The following is an 18,044-nucleotide window of genomic DNA, read 5'->3' on the forward strand; positions in this document are numbered from 1 at the left end:
TGTGTATCATCATGCTCAGCTATTTGTGGTTTTTTTTGACTTTTTCTGCAGAAACAAGCTCCTGCCATGTTGCCTGGACTGGTCTCCAATTCCTGACCTCAAGTAATCCTCCCACCTCAGCCTCCCAGTGTTGGCATTACAGGCATAAGCCACTGTGCCAAGCCTTTTATCACATCTTGAAGTCAGTAAGAAGTAGGTCATCTCATCTGGCTGGGCACTGTGGCTCATGCCTGTAATCCCAGCACTTTGGGAGGCAGAGGCGGGCAGATCACGAGGTCAGGTATCGAGACCATCCTGGCTAACGCGGTGAAACCCTGTCTCTACTAAAAACACAAAAAAAGAGCGAGGAGACTCTGTCTCAAAAAAAAAAAAAAAAAAAAAAAAAAGGAAGAAAAAAAGTGGATTATCTCATAGACCAGAGATTTCAGAACAAGCCAGTATTTTGGCTATTCTTGGCCCTTTGCATTTTTTTTTTTCTTTGAGGCAGAGTTTTGCTCTTTTTGCCCAGGCTGGAGTACAATGGTGCAATCTCAGCTCACTGTGACCTCTGCCTCCCAGGTTCACGTGTTTCTCCTGTCTCAGCCTCCCAAGTAGCTGGCATTACAGGCATGTGTCACTACACTTGGCTAACTTTTTTGTGTTTTTATAGTAGAGACGGGGTTTGCCATGTTGGCCAGGCTGATCTCGAACTCTTGACCTCAGGTGATTCACCCGCCTTTGCTTCCCAAAATTTTGGGATTACAGGCATAAGCCACCACAACCAGCCTGCATTTTCATATAAATTTAGAATTAGCCAGGCGTGGTGGCAGACATCTGTAATCCTAGCACTTGGAGAGACTGAGGCGGGAGGATTGCTTGAGCCCAGGAGTTTGAGGCTTCAGTGAGCTGTAATTGCACCACTATACTCCAGCTTAGACAACAGAGCAAGACACTTTCTAAAAACAAAATTAGAATCAGCTTGTCACTATTTATTAAGAAATATGTTGAGATTCATCCTAATGATGACTGTTTGTTTAAAAAAAAAAAAAAGCGCTGGACTCAGTGGCTCACATCTGTAATCCCAGCACTTTGGGAGGCCGAGGCAGACCAATCACAAAGTCAGGAACTCGAGACCATTCTGGCTAAAACCGTGAAGCCCCATCTCTACCAAAAATACAAAAGAAAAGAAAAAAAGCCGGGCGTCGTGGCGGGCACCTGTAGTCCCAGCTACTTGGGAGGCTGAGGCAGGAGAGTGGCGTGAATGCAGGAGGCGGAGCTTGCAGTGAGCCGAGATTGCACCACTGCACTCCAGCCTGGGTGACAGAGCGAGACTCTGTCTCTAAAGAAATAAATAAATAAGAAGAGAAAGAAATCTGTTTAGATTTTGATAAGAATTACATGTAATCTAGAAATTACTTTGAGGAGAACTGATCTTTATGATATTGAGTATTCCAATCCATGAAGATGGTCTATTTCTCCAGACTCACACAAATATTAATGAATGCAAAAGAAAACATCAGGATGGTAGGGTTGTTGATGCAGAGAACACCCATGGGAATGTCATTCTGGCACTACTTGCCTTCTAAGGGCTGCCTCTGCTCCTTACTTCCTTTTTCTAGGTTGCCCGATTATTATGTGAACTTGTCCTATGCCCAGTGCTGATTGATTCAAGGGAACGCACCTGCCCAGGCCAGTCCAATAAATGTCCTTACACAGATTTTTCAAACGGAGACTGAAAGAGAGTTGAACTAGGCTTTCTGATTGCAAAATATAAAATTTAGGAGCTCCTGGTAACCGTGCTTCAGATTATGTGAACTAGAGGGTTGGGGGAATTGCTGAGAAAGAAGGACAAATCTCAAAGAAACGGAGACATGACAAGAGAAGAGAGTGGTGTTTGAGTCTCTGGCTCCACAGAGTTCTTAAGGTCAATGAGTTCTGAGAGATAGTCAGAACGATCTTGTTTATGAATTCCATGAGACAGTCCATAAATCTGTCTTTAGGCTTAAGCTAGTTTGAATGGGGTTTCTGTCACTTGGAACAAGAGTCCTGACTACTGCAGTGGAGTGCAGTTAAAAGGTATAACCTCAATAGGTGAGCTAGCTCACTTTAAAAGGCTTCCAGTTTGAATTACACTCCATTCCCTCTGGTGCCCCTAGAAAGAGCCTTCTCTAACACAGGCCAGGAACTAGCAGATATGCTTTTGTTTTTTTTCTTTGCAGAAATGTTACTGCCTTGATTTGGGACAGATTATCAGAGTTGGGCACCGTTATCCTCTCTATCATACAGGATTTATCACTTGTAAGTATTTGTCTTATGTTTGGATGCTACATTTTGGTTAGAATTTAATGATCATATCTCTCATCAAGATTACCCACATGATCACTCTAAGGCTGTTGTAAGCCTAACTGACAAGTACTCCATATGTCAAGATGTCAAGGGCAACCCAAAATAAGATGTAAGCACCAAATGGGACTGAGAGAAATGCTAAAAATCTTCACCCTTACTGCCTTTCTTGATGATAACCATGCATCCTGTGAGGGAAATAGTGTTATAGTGATATAAAGTAAGGTTCTGAAATTGGAAGAGATTGGGGGCCAGGTGTGGTGGTTCACACCTATAATCTCAGCATTTTGGGAGGCCAAGGTGGGTGGATTGCTTGTACGCAGGAGTTCCAGATGAGCTGGGCAACATTGTGGGACCCCATCTCTAAAAATAAAAAAAAAAAAAAAAAATTGGTATAGTGGCTCACGCTTATAATCCCAGCTACTCAGAAGGCTGAGATGGGAGGATCACTTGAGGAGGTCAAGGCTGCAGTGAGCTGTGATCATGCCACTGCACTCCAGCCTGGGTGACAGAGTGAGAACCTGTCTCAAAAAAAAAAAAAAAAAAAAAAAACCTTGGAGGGAAGAATTTTTAAAGATACTGTCATGCAGGGAAAGGGTGTGCCGTGTATATGCAGAGGGTCCTCAGCTTTACAAACTTAACTCTGGAACAGGCTACCTTTCATACATTTTATATACTGTATACTGACAGACCCAACACAGTTTTCAAAGGACACATTTGAGCCTTTTTTTAAAAAAGTTTTTTTAAGACAGAGTCCTGCTCTGTTGCCCAGGCTGGACTGCAGTGGCACAATCTTGGCTCACTGAAACCTCCACCTCCCGGGTTCAAGCGATTCTCCTGCTTCAGCCTCCCAAGTAGCTGGGACTGCAGGTGTGTGCCACCATGCCCAGCTATTTTTTTGTATTTTTAGTAGAGGTGGAGTTTCACTGTGTTAGCCAGGATGGTCTCAATCCCCTGGCCTGGTGATTCCCACCACCGCCTCAGCCTCCCACAGTGCTGGGATAACAGACGTGAGCCTGTGCGCCTGGCTGTACTACTATGAATAGGTCTTAATAGGTTTTAATTGTTAATTATTTTTAAATTGATTTCAAAAATCTTCTACAACATGGATGAAACTTGAAGATATTATACTTAGTGAAATAGGCCAGCCACAAACAAATGTCATTTGAATCCACTTTTATGAGGTGCCTAGAATTGGCAAATTCACATAGACAGAAAGTAGATTTGAGATTATCAGGGTGAGGGGGAAGGATGAATGGGGGACTGTAGTTAATGGGTTTAGAGTTTCTGTTTGGGAAGATGAAAGAGTTCTGGAGATGGATGGTGGTGAAGGTTGCCCAATAGTGTGAATGTAGTTAGTGCCACCGAGCTGTACGTTTAAAACTAAAGTGGAAATATTGATGCTATGTATGTTTGAGTGCAATTATAAAAATGGATCCAGGTGTGGTGGCTCACACCTGTAATCCCATCACTTTGGGAGGCCGAGGAGGGCGGATCACCTGAGGTTGGAATTTCAAAACCAGCCTGGCCAACGTGGAGAAACCCTATCTCTACTAAAAATACAAAAAATTAGCCAGGCGTGGTGGTGCACGCCTATAATCCCAACTACTTGGGAGGCTCAAAAAACCCAAATCAAAAACAAAAAGAAAAATTAGCCAGGCGTGGTGGTGCATGCCTGTAATCCCAACTACTTGGGAGGCTCAAAAAACCAAAATCAAAAACAAAAAGAAAAATTAGCCAGGCGTGGTGGCACGTGCCTGTAGTCCCAGCAACTTGGAGGCTGAAGTAGGAGAATCACTTGAACCTGGGAGGCTGAGGTTGCAGTGAGCCAAGATGCCGCCACTGCACTCCAGCCTGGGTGACTGAGCGAGACTCCATCTCAAAAAAACAAAGTTTTTCTTGAAAATAAAAAATAAAGGCCAGGCAGGGTGACTTACACCTGTAATCCTAGCACTTTGGGAGGCGGAGGTGGGTGAATCATGAGCTCAGGAGTTTGAAACCGTAATGGCCAACATGGTGAAACCCTATCTCTACTAAAAATACAAAAATTAGCTGAGCTTGGTGGTGTGCGCCTGTAGTCCTAGCTAGTTGGAGGCTGAAGCAGGACTGCCCGTTGAACCTGGGAGGCGGAGGTTGCAGTGAGCCGAGGTCACATCACTGTGCTCCAACATGGAGACAGAGCAAGACTCTGTCTCATAAAAAAAAAAGAAAATCTCGCTGGGCATGGTGGCTCATGCCTATAATCCCAGCACTTTGGGAGTCCCAGGAGCTCGAGACCAGCCTGGGCAACATGGTGAGACCCCATTTCTACAAAACAGTATTACAAGAAAAATAGCTGGGCGTGGTAACACATACCTGTGGTCCCAGCTACTCAGGAGGCTGAGGTGTGAGGATCACTTGAGCCCAGGAGATCAAGGCTGCAGTGAGCTGTGATGGCGCCACTTCACTCCAGTTTGGATGTCAGAGTGAGATCCTGTCTCAACAAATAAATAAACAAATAAACAAAGAAAAATCTTATGTTCACATCACAAAACCAATCACCAATTACTAGACCAGCTTCTAAGGTAGAAACACTCCAGTCTGAACCCCTGGCAGGGAGCTTGCACCCAGTAAGCCCCAGCTCAACACCACATCCTTGTACCAAAGAGAGTTTGAGATTAAAATCCAGAAAAGCAAAGTTCACTCTTCTTATGGTTTTGGAGTCTCAGAAGGTGGTTTTATTGTTTCTTAATTATATTGAGCCTTCTTTTAGCTTTAAAGGGAATGTCACCATGTACGGTGGCTTATGCCTGTAATCCCAGCACCTTGGGAGGCCAAGGTGGGCAGATCACCTGTGGTCAGGAGTTCGAGACCAGCCTGGCCAACATGGTGAAACCCCATCTCTACTGAAAATACAAAATTAGCCGGCTGTGGTGGCACATGCCTGTAATCCCAGCTACTCTGGAGGCTGAGACAGAATTGCCTAGAACCTGGGAGTCAGAGTTGTAGTGAGATCATGCCAGCCTGGGCGACAGAGCGAAATTCTGTCTCAAAGCAAAAAAAAAAAAGAAAAAATAATGTCTAAATGCAGTAGCTAAGTATGCAGAAGCCATTTCAGTGTGGGAGGCGAGGTGACTGAGTCCAGGGACTCCAGGTTTCTGGCTGAGGGGTTGAGACCGCCCATGGTCATTGTGATGAGTTGAAGGTGGAAAATGAGCTGGGCTGGGGGAAGGTGGTCATCTCCTCTGGATGTGATTTGAGAGTCCTGTTAGGTAGTTCACTGGGCATGGTCAGTAGGCAGTTGAGCTGAGAGGGTTTGGAGCTGGGATAGACTCCAGCCTCACCATGTGGGCAAGAGTAGGGGTCACAGAGTGTGAAGATGGCCAAGAAAGAGGACTGGGTGGGGGTCTGGGGTAGTCAGCAGCTGGTCATGGGCCATGGAGAAACAGATGCCAGGGGAAGAGGAAAGGGGAGTCAGACCCCAAGGGGAAAAGAGTCACTGGAAGGAGGGGCCAACCCCGTGTCACATCCAGCAGAGACACCAGGTACACAGAAGGACTATGGACATGACCATGAGGAGTGCATTTTTGGCCATGACCTGGGAGAGATGGGGGTGAGAGCATGGGGGACCACACCATGTCCCCAGTATACAAAACAGTGCCTGGTAGACGGGATGGATTTATGGATGGACGGACAGGTGAATGGATGGATGAATGGACAGATGATAGATGGATGCAAAGACAGATGAATAGATGGACAGATGCATAGATGGACAGATGGACAGATGGAATGAATGATCAGAAAAGACTTCATGAACAATGTGAGACTGAGCTGCATCTCCCTGGATAGATATAAAAGCAGAAGAATCTCGTCTTGAGTTGGGAATGACCCAGTCTCCTGGTCCAGGGAGGAAGTCAGCCTGGCAGCCTGGCTTGACTGGGGACACTTGTGGTGGATTTCAGAGGCCCTTAAAATGGGGCCAAGTGAGGTTGGGCAGGTCTGAGCCAGCTCAGCACTCCTCAGCCACACCGCACAGCTGCTTCAGGGGATCTGTCACTCAGGGAGTTGCTGGGACCCCCTGGGCCAGCGTTACCATCGGCACCAACAGCTTCAGAGAGTGGGACACAGGCTGGGGTGACTCCAAGGCTGTGGGCGGCACCTGCTGCAGAGAAGGGACATGCACAGAGACACTACTGGGACACTGGGCACCCCCTGCCCTGTGCCTAGGTCACAACCTCTACACTGCAGCCCTGTGCCCCTCACACCCAGCAGGTTCCTGCTCCAGCACAGCTCCTGGACTGGCCCCAGGTGCTGGCCCCGGAGGTTTCAATCCAAGCATAATTTACCGAGGCATGTGTTTGGCAGCGGGACCCAGCTCACCGTTTTAGGTAGGTGGCTCTGACAACCTTCCTCAGCCTGTCTCACCCTCTCCTGTCTCTGGAAAAGTCTGTTTTCTTTCTCTGGGGCTTCTTCCTCTCTGCCCTCCAAGTCTTAAGCATGGAGCCCTTCCTTTCTCCATGGAGTTTGGGGGAAGCGGGCTAGTCTCAGGGTATCCTGCAGGAAGGGCCCCCACAGAGGGAGCAGCCGCCTTCAGGTTCCAACAGCAGGACACAGCCTGGTCCCGGTGCATGTGCTGGGATTGGGCAGGGTCAGGGCTCCTCCCCTCTCCCAGGGCAGATGTCTGAGTGAGGGACAGAGGCCAGTTCTGATGAGGGGCCCTGCAGTAGCCTTAGAGACAGTCCCAGGGACCCCAGGATCTAGGCTGAGGGCTGGATGGTCCTCTAGCCTCGGAGGGCCACACGGGGTCCTGGGGACACAGGGGTCACCCCAAGGGGAGACCAATGGAAGGCACAGAGAGGACTCTGGGTCTAGGCTGCAGCTCTGTGGCTTGTGCTGGGTCAGGACCTGGGGACACCGAGGAACAGGTGAGACTGGGTGAGGTCCGAGAACCAACTCTCCCAGGACAGTCACAAGAAAGGACAGGGTCTCTTGGGGCAGAGATGTGACTGTCCCTGGAGTCCTGTCACCTCTGGGGCCTGGTATCTCTCTGTTCACGGGTCGACCGCCCGCCTTCATTTGAAGAAGGGCACCTTAGACTCAGGAGGTGACTAGCGGGAAATAAATGGGGGTGCAGAGAACTCTAGGGCCACCAGGTGAAGTCCAGGGGCATCAGAGGCTGCTGGGGTGGGCGTGGGGTCTGTGGTGACCCGAAGTCTGGGCAAGCAGTCCCAAGAACCCAGCCGATGTGAAGGATCCTGTGGTCGGGCTGGTAGGACGGGGGTGACGGCAGAGCCCCAGGGTTTGTCTGGGTGGAGCCTGTGCTTTACCAGGAGAGGTGAGTGGCCCAAGCTGGGGCACAGCTTGTTGCCCCAGGGGGTGGGAGGCTCCAGGGCATGCCACCCCACACTGTGCCAGAACAGTTTTGTGTGCTGTGAGAGAGACTCCTAGATTCCTAATTCAGACTCCAGAAACCAGGAAGGAGGGAGCACAGCGTGCCCTGGGTACACACGGGAAAACCGAGGCTGTAAAGGAAATGACTGGGCCAGGATGCCTGGCAAAGGTGACTTGGGAAGGCCCCTAGGAAGGTGCAGGGTTGTCTGCTCTCCAGAGGGCTCTAGTGGAAAGGAGGGAATTAAGATGGGGGGAGAGACTCTGAGTGCACCAGCTCGCCACACCATGAACCCTCCCAGAGACTTTAGACAGAGAGAGGTGCTCCACAGCACCCCACGCTACCTCTGCCATCTCTCACCCCCTCCTCTGTCCACACAGGTCAGCCCAAGGCCACCCCCTCAGTCACTCTGTTTCCGCCATCTTCTGAGGAGCTGGAAGCCAACAAGGCCACACTGGTGTGTCTCATGAGTGACTTCTATCCAGGAATCTTGACGGTGATCTGGAAGGCAGATGGTACCCCCATCACCCAGGGCATGGAGATGACTGCGCCCTCCAAACAGAGCAACAAGTATGTGGCCAGCAGCTATCTGAGCCTGACGCCTGAGCAGTGGAGGTCCCGCAACAGCTTCAGCTGCCAGGTCACGCATGATGGGAGCACCGTGGAGAAGACAGTGGCCCTTGCAGAATGTTCATAGGTTCCCAACTCGTCCCCCACCTACGGGGGCCTGGAGCTGCAGGATCCCAGGGGAGGGGTCTCTCTGCATCCCAAGCCATCCAGCCCTTCTCCCTGTACCCAGTAAACCCTCAATAAACATCCTTTGTCAACCAGAAATCCTGCTCCCTCTCTTCATTTCTTATCTCTCATACAATTTGATGCTTCTCCTGGGTTCTCAGTGTGGCGTTGGGGGAATCCTGGCACCAGTGGGAAAGCAGCCTGGAGGAGAGGATCACAGGCTCCCAGGCGTGTCCCCTGGGGACATAGGCCAGGATAGGAGGAGTCGGCTCAGTGAACACCGGTCCATCCATTCACTCCCACCTCCCCTTCCTCCTTGCAGCTCACCCTCCAACTCGCTGCCTGTGTTTTGGAGGGAGCTATTTCTGGCTGAGCCTCCAGATACACCTTCTGTCCCTGTCCTGGTCTGGACCTTCCCCTGACCCACGGCCTCTCATTCCTCAGCCTGGAAATCCTACTCTAGGCCTGGATTCCCTGTGCTTCTGGCTCTGGCCCCTGGAATGCCGTCCTTCCTCTCTGCCCAACTCCCCACCCCCAAGGGCTGGACTGTCTAGGACACTCCCACACCATCAAATTCATGAGCTCTTAAATTTGGGGCCCACTTTGATTTTTCACCTGACAGCAGGTTCAGAGGTGTGAGAAAAATAGGAGGAAGTCAGGAAGGAAACACACATGAAAGGCCTGCAAGAGGCTCAGGACACTTGTAAAAGATAGGCTCTGAGCTCCCCAGGAACAAGTGCAAGAAGGGTAATAGGTGCTCCATCATTTCTTTCTTTCTTTTTTTTTAGATGGAGTCTCGCTCTCACCCAGGCTGGAGTGCAATGGCACGATCTTAGCTCACCATAACCTCTGCCTCCCCAGTTCAACGAATTCTCCTGCCTCAGCCTCCTGAGTAGCTGGGATTACAGGTACATGCTACAACACCCAGCTAATGTTTGTATTTTTATTAGAGACAGCTTTTCACCAGTTGTTCAGGCTGGTGTGCTCCGTCATTGCTAAGAGATTACACAAGTCTTTGCTCGAGTGAAGTTGGTGTTTTCAATGCTGAGGCCAGGCAGCTCATCATAATTAAAAGTGGGGATGTGTTTTACCCAAGGCCTCACTACTGAGGGATTTGGGCTCTGACATGTGCACAGGTGACTGCCTGGCAGCCCTAGGACATGGAGATTTTCTCAGATGTTTGGCATAGAAAGTCACTGACCATCTTTGGAGGAAGCATCATTTTTGGGAAACACTTCTCCATTGGATCCTGAGCCTCAAGTGGAAAACCAGGTCCTGTGATGGGAATTTCTCTGTGAGGCTCCCTGGGTCTGGGGCTCCAGCTGCTCTCTGAGAAGAAGGTGTAGGGGGAGAGCATGGCCCAGCCACACCCAGCCCCTCCTGCATGGTTCCTGCTGAGCAGGGTGTTAGAAGGGTGGGGGCACCACCAGTGGTCAGGCCTGTGTTTCTGATGGTGGGGCCAAGGAAGGACACTCAGGGCATCCTAGGGAGTCTCTCCGATGGCTCCTGTTTGACTTTCCTGTGGCTGCTGTCACAAATGACTGCTAATTTAGAGGCTTAAAGCATCACGTATTGATTCTCTCCCTGGTGTGGAGTCAAACATCCAAAATGAATCCTAGAGTGGTAAAATCAGGGTGCTAGGCAGGCCAGGCTCCTTCTGAGGGCTCTGGGGAGAATCCATTTGTGGGATTTTTCCAGCTTCTAGAGGACACCCTGGGCTCCTGGCCACTTCCTCCAAATTCAAAGCCAGAGCTCAGCACCTTCAAGTCTCTCTCCCACGCTTCTCTCTCTCTCCCCACCGTCTTCTCTCACCCTCCCTCTTTCTCTCCCTTTCTTTCCTTCCACCCCCACACCTGCTCTCACTCTGACCCTCTTGCCTCCTTCTTTCCCTTATAGAGACCGCATCTTGGACCCACCCAGATAACCCAGGATCATCTTCCACCTCAGGCTCCTTCACATCCTCACATCTGTAAAGTCCCTGTGGCCACACAACACTGCACATGGACAGGTCCCGGGACTGGGACACAGCCATCCCTGGGCCCTAATTCAGCCACCCACAGCTCCTTTCCCTCCTTCTTCTCTCCTCCGGGTATAAGAAGGGAATGCAGAGAGGTTGTCAATGAATACACTAACAGTTAGATGCAAGGAGTGTGTTCTAATGTTGCATAGCAGAGTAGGGTGGCTATGGTTAGCAATAATGTATTGTATATTTCAAAATAGCTGCAAGAGAGAACTTCAAATATACACAACACATAGAAATGGTAAATACTCAAGGCCATACTCCAAATTCACTGTCTTAATGATGACATGTTGGATCCATGGAACCAAACAGTACATGCGCCTCATAAAAATGTTCAATATTATGTATCAGTATAATATTTTCTACAAATAAGAAAGCAAAAAAAAAGAAGTTAAGCATAAACTAGGTATTTGACCTAGCAATTCCATCGCTAGGAATTTATCTAGAAGAAATGAAAGCATGTGTTCAAAAAGACGTATACATAAATGTTCTCAGCAACCTCACTCACTCCAGGCAACAACTGGAAACAACCCAAGTGTCCGTCAGCTAGAGAATGGATAGACCCATGGGGTCTGTGCATACAGTGGAGTGCTGCTCAGTTATAAAAAGAAAAGAAACTGGATACAGGCCACAGGAGGGATGAACTTCAAAACATTACAGTAAGTGAAAGAAGTAAAACTCCATGAGGGAAGTTGGTGGGTATGGACATAGTTTTGAACTGGCAGAATTTTTCTGTGTTCATCGGGGTATTATGTGTTGAGTCCCTATTGATCAGGTACTGTGCTAGGTACGGCCATTAGAGAAATGAGAAGCAGACACCAGCTCCATTGTGATGAGACTCACCCGATCAGCCATTTCTGATGAACACTCAGGTACCCTGACTCTCACTGCTCACATTTGTAGGCTTTACTTAATGCCACTTAAACCTCCCTATTCCCCAAGTCTTCTTTCTTTTCCATTTTGTTTTTTAGACAGAGTCTTGCTCTGTCACCCATGCTGGAGTGCAGTGGCACCATCTTAGCTCACTGCAACATCTGTGTCCTGGGTTCAAGCAATTCTCCTGCCTGAGCCACCGGAATAGCTGGGATTGTAGGTGCCCACTGCAACACCCAGCCAATTTTTGTATTTTTAGTAGAGACGGGGTTTTGCCATGTTGGCAAGGCTGGTCTCGAACTCCTCCTGACTTCAGGTGATCCGCCTTCGTCGGCCTCCCAAAGTGTTGGGATTACGGGTGTGAGTCACCACACCTGGCCTCCAAGTCTCCCTCTTTCTAGCTCCCCTCTTTAGACACAGCTTTTTAAAGCAATCTCTGCCTTACGCATGGCTTCAATTGTTTTTTATATGCTCTGATGACAATAAAATTTAAATATTATTTATATATAGCAGCTTTATTTTACATGACACCTCATTCACTACGATTGTAAATTCAAAGTTGCTCTAAGAAAGTAATAACTAGGCCGGGCGCAGTGGCTCAAACCTGTAATCCCAGCACTTTGGGAGGCCAAGACGGGTGGATCAGGAGGTCAGGAGATTGCGACCACCCTGGCTAACACGGTGAAATCCCGTCTCTACTAAAAAAAAAGTACAAAAAACTAGCCAGGCGAGGTGGTGGACGCCTCTAGTCCCAGCTACTCGGGAGGCTGAGGCAGGAGAATGGTGTAAACCCAGGAGGCAAAGCTTGCTGTGAGCTGAGATCGTGCCACTACACCCCAGCCTGGGTGACGGAGCAAAGACTCTGTCTCAAAAAAAAAAAAAAGGAAAGTAATAACCAAAAAGTTGTCATATTTTAGTATGCAAATTTTAGGAAATTTCCGTAATGGTTTGACTGTGTATGTGTTTTTTTTAAAAACATGACTTGTGATGTCACAGAATGGAGTTATCCTACAGAGGTTTCTATCTAACTTTCTACCAGAGAGCTCCATTTGAATGCAATACTTAAGAGTCCAAAGCTATGTCTTTTTGTTGTTGTTGTTTTTGTTTTTGAGACGGAGTCTCGCTCTGTCACTCAGGCTAGAATGCAGTGGCACGATCTTGGCTCACTGCAAACTCCACAACCTGGGTCCAAGTGATTCTCCTGCCTTAGTCTCCTGAGAAGCTGGGACTACAGGCACCCACCATCGCACCTGGCTAATTTTTGTATTTTAGTAGAGATGCAGTTTCACCATGTTGGCCAGGCTGGTCTCAAACCCCTGACCTCATAATCCACCCAGCTCGGCCTCCCAAAGTGCTGGGATTACAGTCGTGAGTCATTGCACCCAACTGAAAACTATCTTATTCCCCATACCTATTCCTCTTCCTACATTCTCTGTGTAGGAGAAAGTCATTGCTATTTACCCAGTCCTTCAAACTAGAACCTCAGCAGCTTGTTTTTCCTTTTACTTGCCCTGTTCTTCCACATCTAATCATCTAGCGCTTCCTGTTCTCTCTCCCAAATGATCACAACATTCTTCCATATACTGCAGTCATTTCCACTGCTTTTATCCTTACCTGTTCTTCCAGATGAAAATAATGTCTCTCTCTCTTTTTTTTTTTTTTTTTTTTTGAGACAGAATCTCTCTCTTTGGCCCAGGCTGGAGTTCAATGGCATGATCTTGGCTCACTGCAACCTGTAACTCCCAGGTTCAAACAATTCTCCTGCCTCAGACTCTTGAGTAGATGGGACTACAAGCGCCCGCTACCACGCCAGGCTAATTTTTATATTTTCAGTAGAGATGGGGTTAGTGATCCACCCCCCTCAGGCTCCCAAAGTGCTAGGATTACAGGCATGAGCCACCGTGCCTAGTTGTACCAGGGTTTTCTATTGAGTTTCTTGCCAAGGGTGACATCCAGTAATAACTCCCCGGCACTTTCCTCAGGACTGGAAAGCTCAAGCAGCCCAGGGTGAATAAAAGCCTGAGTAGTGCCTTCACCACAGAGGGGCAGGGTGGCCACAAGGTGGCCTGTTGTATCGACCTGTTGTATCGACTCCACCTGTAGCTGGTGCAGGGGGAAGGTGGCGCCCTGTTATGAATCTGTTATTTATGAGGCTATGGCTGCTGCAACATCAGAATCCATGCTGTAGAGCCCGGCAAGCTGGATGTGGGAGCCACGGAGGGCCACGAACTGCAGCACATCAGCAACCAAAACATGCCCACAGGTAAAAAAGCCACGGGTGCCGTTTACTTACTGGCACACCTATGGCCACCCTCACCCCCTTCCCATAGCCTCATCCCCAGAGACATCCTCAGCTTCCAGCTCCCTCCTGCCCATAGCCAGCTTTCCCAGATCTGGGGCATGGGGGCAAAGGCTGACTCTGCCTCTTGTCTTTGTCATTGAGGCTTTTTTGATCTAGAAAAGGGAGAGCCCGTTTTGCAATGAAAATTCAAATACCCCAATTTTGGAATCCCCATCCCATTCTCTAGCTTACCTGGCTGGCCAGTTTGGTACCTAAATAGAGGAATCAGATAAGGGTCAGATTGTTTCTTTTCTACCATCCCTTAAGGTAGCTTATTTTTTTAAATTTTTATTTATTTATTTATTTATTTATTTATTTATTTAGATGGAGTCTTGGTCTGTTGCCCTGGCTGGAGTGCAGTGGTGTGATCTCAGATCACTGCAACCTGTGTTTCCTGGGTTCAAGTGATTCTTTAACCTCAGCCTCCTGAATAGGGACTACAGGTGCCCGTCACTACACCTGGTTATGTTTTTGTATTTTTAGTAGAGACGGGGTTTCATCGTGTTAGCCAGAACGGCCACAATTTCCTCACCTTGTGATCCACCTGCCTCGGCCTCCCAAAGTGCTGGGATTATAGGCATGAGCCACGGCGCCCAGCCCACATCTTCCATTTCTTTGCACTGTGTGTGCGTCCACTGAGTCAGTGGCTGCTCATGCTCGCCCCAGCCCCCGACAGTGGGACAGTCCATCACAGGGATCAGTACCTGGTGAGTGCTGAGCCTCACTCACCTAGCTGTGCAGGAGGTCTCCAGTGAGGGTGATGGGCACCAGGCTAATGATAATGTCCTGAGTTCTGATGTGGCACTGGCCCTTTTCTGTCTGCTATGGATTGGAGCATCTCTTTTTATTCATTTCTTTATTTTTTGGAGACAGAGTCTCACTCTGTCACCCAGGCTGGAGTGTGCAGTGGCTCAATCTTAGCTCACTGCAACCTCCACCTCTCAGGTTCAAGCGATTCTGCAGCCTCAGTCTCCCAGGTAGCTGGAATTTCAGGTATGGGCCACCATGCCTGGCTAATTTTTGCATTTTTAGTAGAGACAGGCTTTCACCATGTTGGCCAGGCTGGTCTCAAACTCCTGACCTCAGATGATCTACTGCCTCGGCCTCCCAAAGTGCTGGGATTACAGGTTTGAGCCACCACACCCAGCCATGGATTGGAGCATTTCTAAGGCTTGAGGTAGTCATATTATGAAATACAATGCAGTATCTTCCTGATCTTCCCTGCTTTGACCAAGTGCTGAGGAATGAGCCCAGCACTGACAGATGTTGACCTACACTGTTCTACATGATCCCTTACACTTCTCAGAATCTGTGAGCTGACCAGAAGCCTGTGGGCTTTCTATGTGTATTTCACAGTAATGTCCATGCCAACATCTCTTGTTCCCTGTACCTTTTGCTACCCAGGGTTATGTGACCACTGGGGCCCCATTTGATGATGGGCAAAGTTTGGCAGCTTATAGGCCACACAGTTCCAGGGACACACATAGGTGCTGGAACTCCCTGGTGTGGGGTCCTATCAGCAAGCCTGAGTGATGACACAGTTGAGTCATACAGACCATCAACATTGGGACCCATTTCTGGGTTCACTTTTGCCTCTTCCATTCAGGAGGTCAAAATCTGGGTTCACTCCTTTCTGCACTCTCTCCATCTAAGGAGTAGGGATATTAAACTGACCTTCAGGTAGAGCTGTGGTGAGGGAAGAAAGAGGTCATTTATGTAAAGAGTATGGTGGTGCTGAAGTTTCTCTTCCTTTCTATTAGAAGAATGACATGACTTGGGAGGCTGAGGTGAGAGGACCACATAGACCAGGAATTCAAGAAAAGTGACACTTGTACTGTGCTGGGCATGTGGGGCCACATTTTGAGGGGAAAACACACATTTACAGACACAATCACAATCACGACACATTGATTCACCCCTAGCTACCATCCAACCCTCCTGCACACAAACCCACACCATCTGAATGATATGGCTGTCTCCAGGGACTCTAGTGGATGATCACAGCTCTTCCCTGAGCCATCTGTTTCTCACACTGCACTCCAGGTCCTCACTCCTATCAGGAACCTGAATCCAGGCAGTCTCTCCAGACAAAAACAGGCAAGAGAGCCCCCTGTGATCCATCACTTAGAATTGTCATCAGCAAGGGAGTGGTCTTAGCATATGTACAGTGTTAGAGAGGCGAATGACACACACTGGGGCCTGTCAGTGGGCAGGGGAAGGGAGAGCATCTGGATAAACAACTAATGCATGCAGGGCTTAATACTTAGGTGATGCATTGACAGGTGCAGCAAAGCACCATGGCACAGTTTTACCCATGTAACCAACCTGTACATCCTGCACATGTATCGCAGAAGTTAAAAAAAAAAAAAATTAGGAGGTGGATGGATTGTCTGAGGTTAGGTGTTCGAAACCAGCGTGGCCAACCTGGTGAAACCCTGTCTCTACTGAAAATGCAAAAATGAGCTGGGTGTGGTGGCAGGTGCGTGTAATCCCAGCTACTCCGGAGGCTGATGCAGCAGAATCACTTGTACCCAGGAGGCAGAGGTTACAGTGGGCCGAGATCGAACCATTGCACTCCAGCCTGAGTGACTGAGCTAGACTCCGTCTCAAAAAAAAAGAAAAAAAGAGAGGAGCTGTAGAGAAATATCACAGGGTTAGTACTCATACCTCTGAGACCCCTTCTGAGTAGGGGTGAGCAGGACCTGGCCTTCCTGCCTGCCGAGAGCATGGTGTGGACATCATCCTAAATGCCTCAAATATGGAGTTTCATTGCTTTCTCTTGTCATCTCCATCTGTTTGTGCAATGATGGCAGTGACACCAGCAGAAATTGGTGAGGGGTCAGAACAGGAATCAGGTCCCCACTTGTCTGACACAGAGCAGACAGGACACAAGTCAGCAGGGATGGACTTCAGGGTCAGGACAGACACAGACAGGTCCCAGGCCTGATCTTCCTGGGGCTGGGACAGATGAGGTTTTCTTTTTCACCTCTTCTGGAAGTCACTTGAGGGATGGTCCTTGAGGAGACACTGTTGGCCAAGGGTTTTCTGGCCCAGAAATGTGTGTGTGGTCTTTTCTTTTTCTTTTTTTTTTTTTTTTTTTTTTTGAGATGGAGTCTCACTCTGGAGTGAGTTGTGCGATCTCACTGGCTGGAGTGCAGTGGTGCAATCTCAGCTCACTGCAACGTCCACCTCCCAAGTTCAAGTAATTCTCCTGCCTCAGTCTGCTGAGTAGCTGGAATTACAGGCATGGGCCAGCATGCCCAGCTAATTTTTGTATTTATAATAGAGACGAGGTTTCTGCATGTTGGCCAGGCTGGTCTCGAACTCCTGACATCAGGTGATCCACTCGTCTCGGCCTCCCAAAATGCTGGGATTACAGGTGTGAGCCACCGTGCCTGGCTGAAATGTGTTATAATGGGACAGACCCCCTAACACTGGGCCTGTAGCTACAGCACTCCTGAGTAGCAGGGGAGGTGGGGAGGGACATGAGTTCCAGTGCACCAGGAGCTCAGCAAAGGGATGGTGACTGATTTCAGAGTCCAGCTCATCCTTGCAACCCTTCTGTGGAATCCAGAACACATCAGTTTCCATTTATTTTATAGAAGGTTTGGAATCTTCAGTGTCAAACTCTATCTGTGTTGTGTTTTCCCACAGGTTGGATAGAGGAACCCTGGCTATGGGTGTTTCCTGCCAGGGCAGTGACTGTGTCTTCCTCATTAGTCCTTATCCCAGAGGTCAGTCCTGGGGAGAACATGTTAGGCCCCATGGGCATTGTAGTGAACACATCCCTGGGATGAGTTCTAGGTCAGCCCTGGGCTGGGATCTAGCGCAGGTGTGGAAATGTTCCCTTCTCAGTCTGTCCAGCCTGTTGAGCCCTACACCAATCCTGGAGCCTGCCCCAGCTTCTGAGTCAGGGTTCCTGGAGATGAGGTTGAGCTCTTGACGACAGTGAGGTGCCTCTGGCCCTCGGCTCCTGCTTCTCTGATCCTGTCTAGACAGGGTGTGCAGGGCCACGCTCTTCCCTTGTGTGCATGTATCCCCCCTGCAGGCATCCCTCTGGATCTGGATGTTGTCCTCATTGTTATATCCCCAGCCCCACACAGTGACTGGACCTTTTGCAGATGTCCATTAAGTAACCATAAATGTATGGTAGGAGCAGAGCTGCGAACTATTTTGCAAGAAAACACCAGGTGAGGGGGGTCATGTCTTCCTCATGTCTGGGTCTCCTGTGCCATCTAGTGCGGTTCTCCGTCATATATGTGCCTCTTCATATTTAAATACATTTAAATATTTACAATTAAAAGTTCAGGGCTGGGCATGGCGTCTCATACCTGTAATTCCAGCACTATGGGAGGCCGGGGGGTGTGGATCAGCTGAGGTCAGGA

At 48.8% G+C, this 18,044-nt stretch overlaps 1 protein-coding gene across 6 annotated transcripts in view; it reads left to right on the forward strand.

Moving 5' to 3' along the window:
- LOC123567285 (uncharacterized) overlaps nt 1–18,044 on the forward strand; it is an 84,173-nt gene that overhangs the window by 41,156 nt on the left and 24,973 nt on the right. For 3 of the 6 annotated variants that reach the window (XR_012418396.1, XR_012418383.1, XR_010578514.1), the window contains 2 exons: nt 2,199–2,277; nt 6,574–6,689. The exons of 1 other annotated variant lie outside the window; for it this stretch is intronic. The gene's annotated coding sequence lies outside the window, so the exon portion shown is untranslated. 2 more of the 6 variants (XR_010578515.1, XR_012418384.1) reach the window with 2 other exon arrangements.

This window comes from Macaca fascicularis, chromosome 10, assembly GCF_037993035.2.
Source record: "Macaca fascicularis isolate 582-1 chromosome 10, T2T-MFA8v1.1".
Classification (NCBI taxonomy): domain Eukaryota; kingdom Metazoa; phylum Chordata; class Mammalia; order Primates; family Cercopithecidae; genus Macaca; species Macaca fascicularis.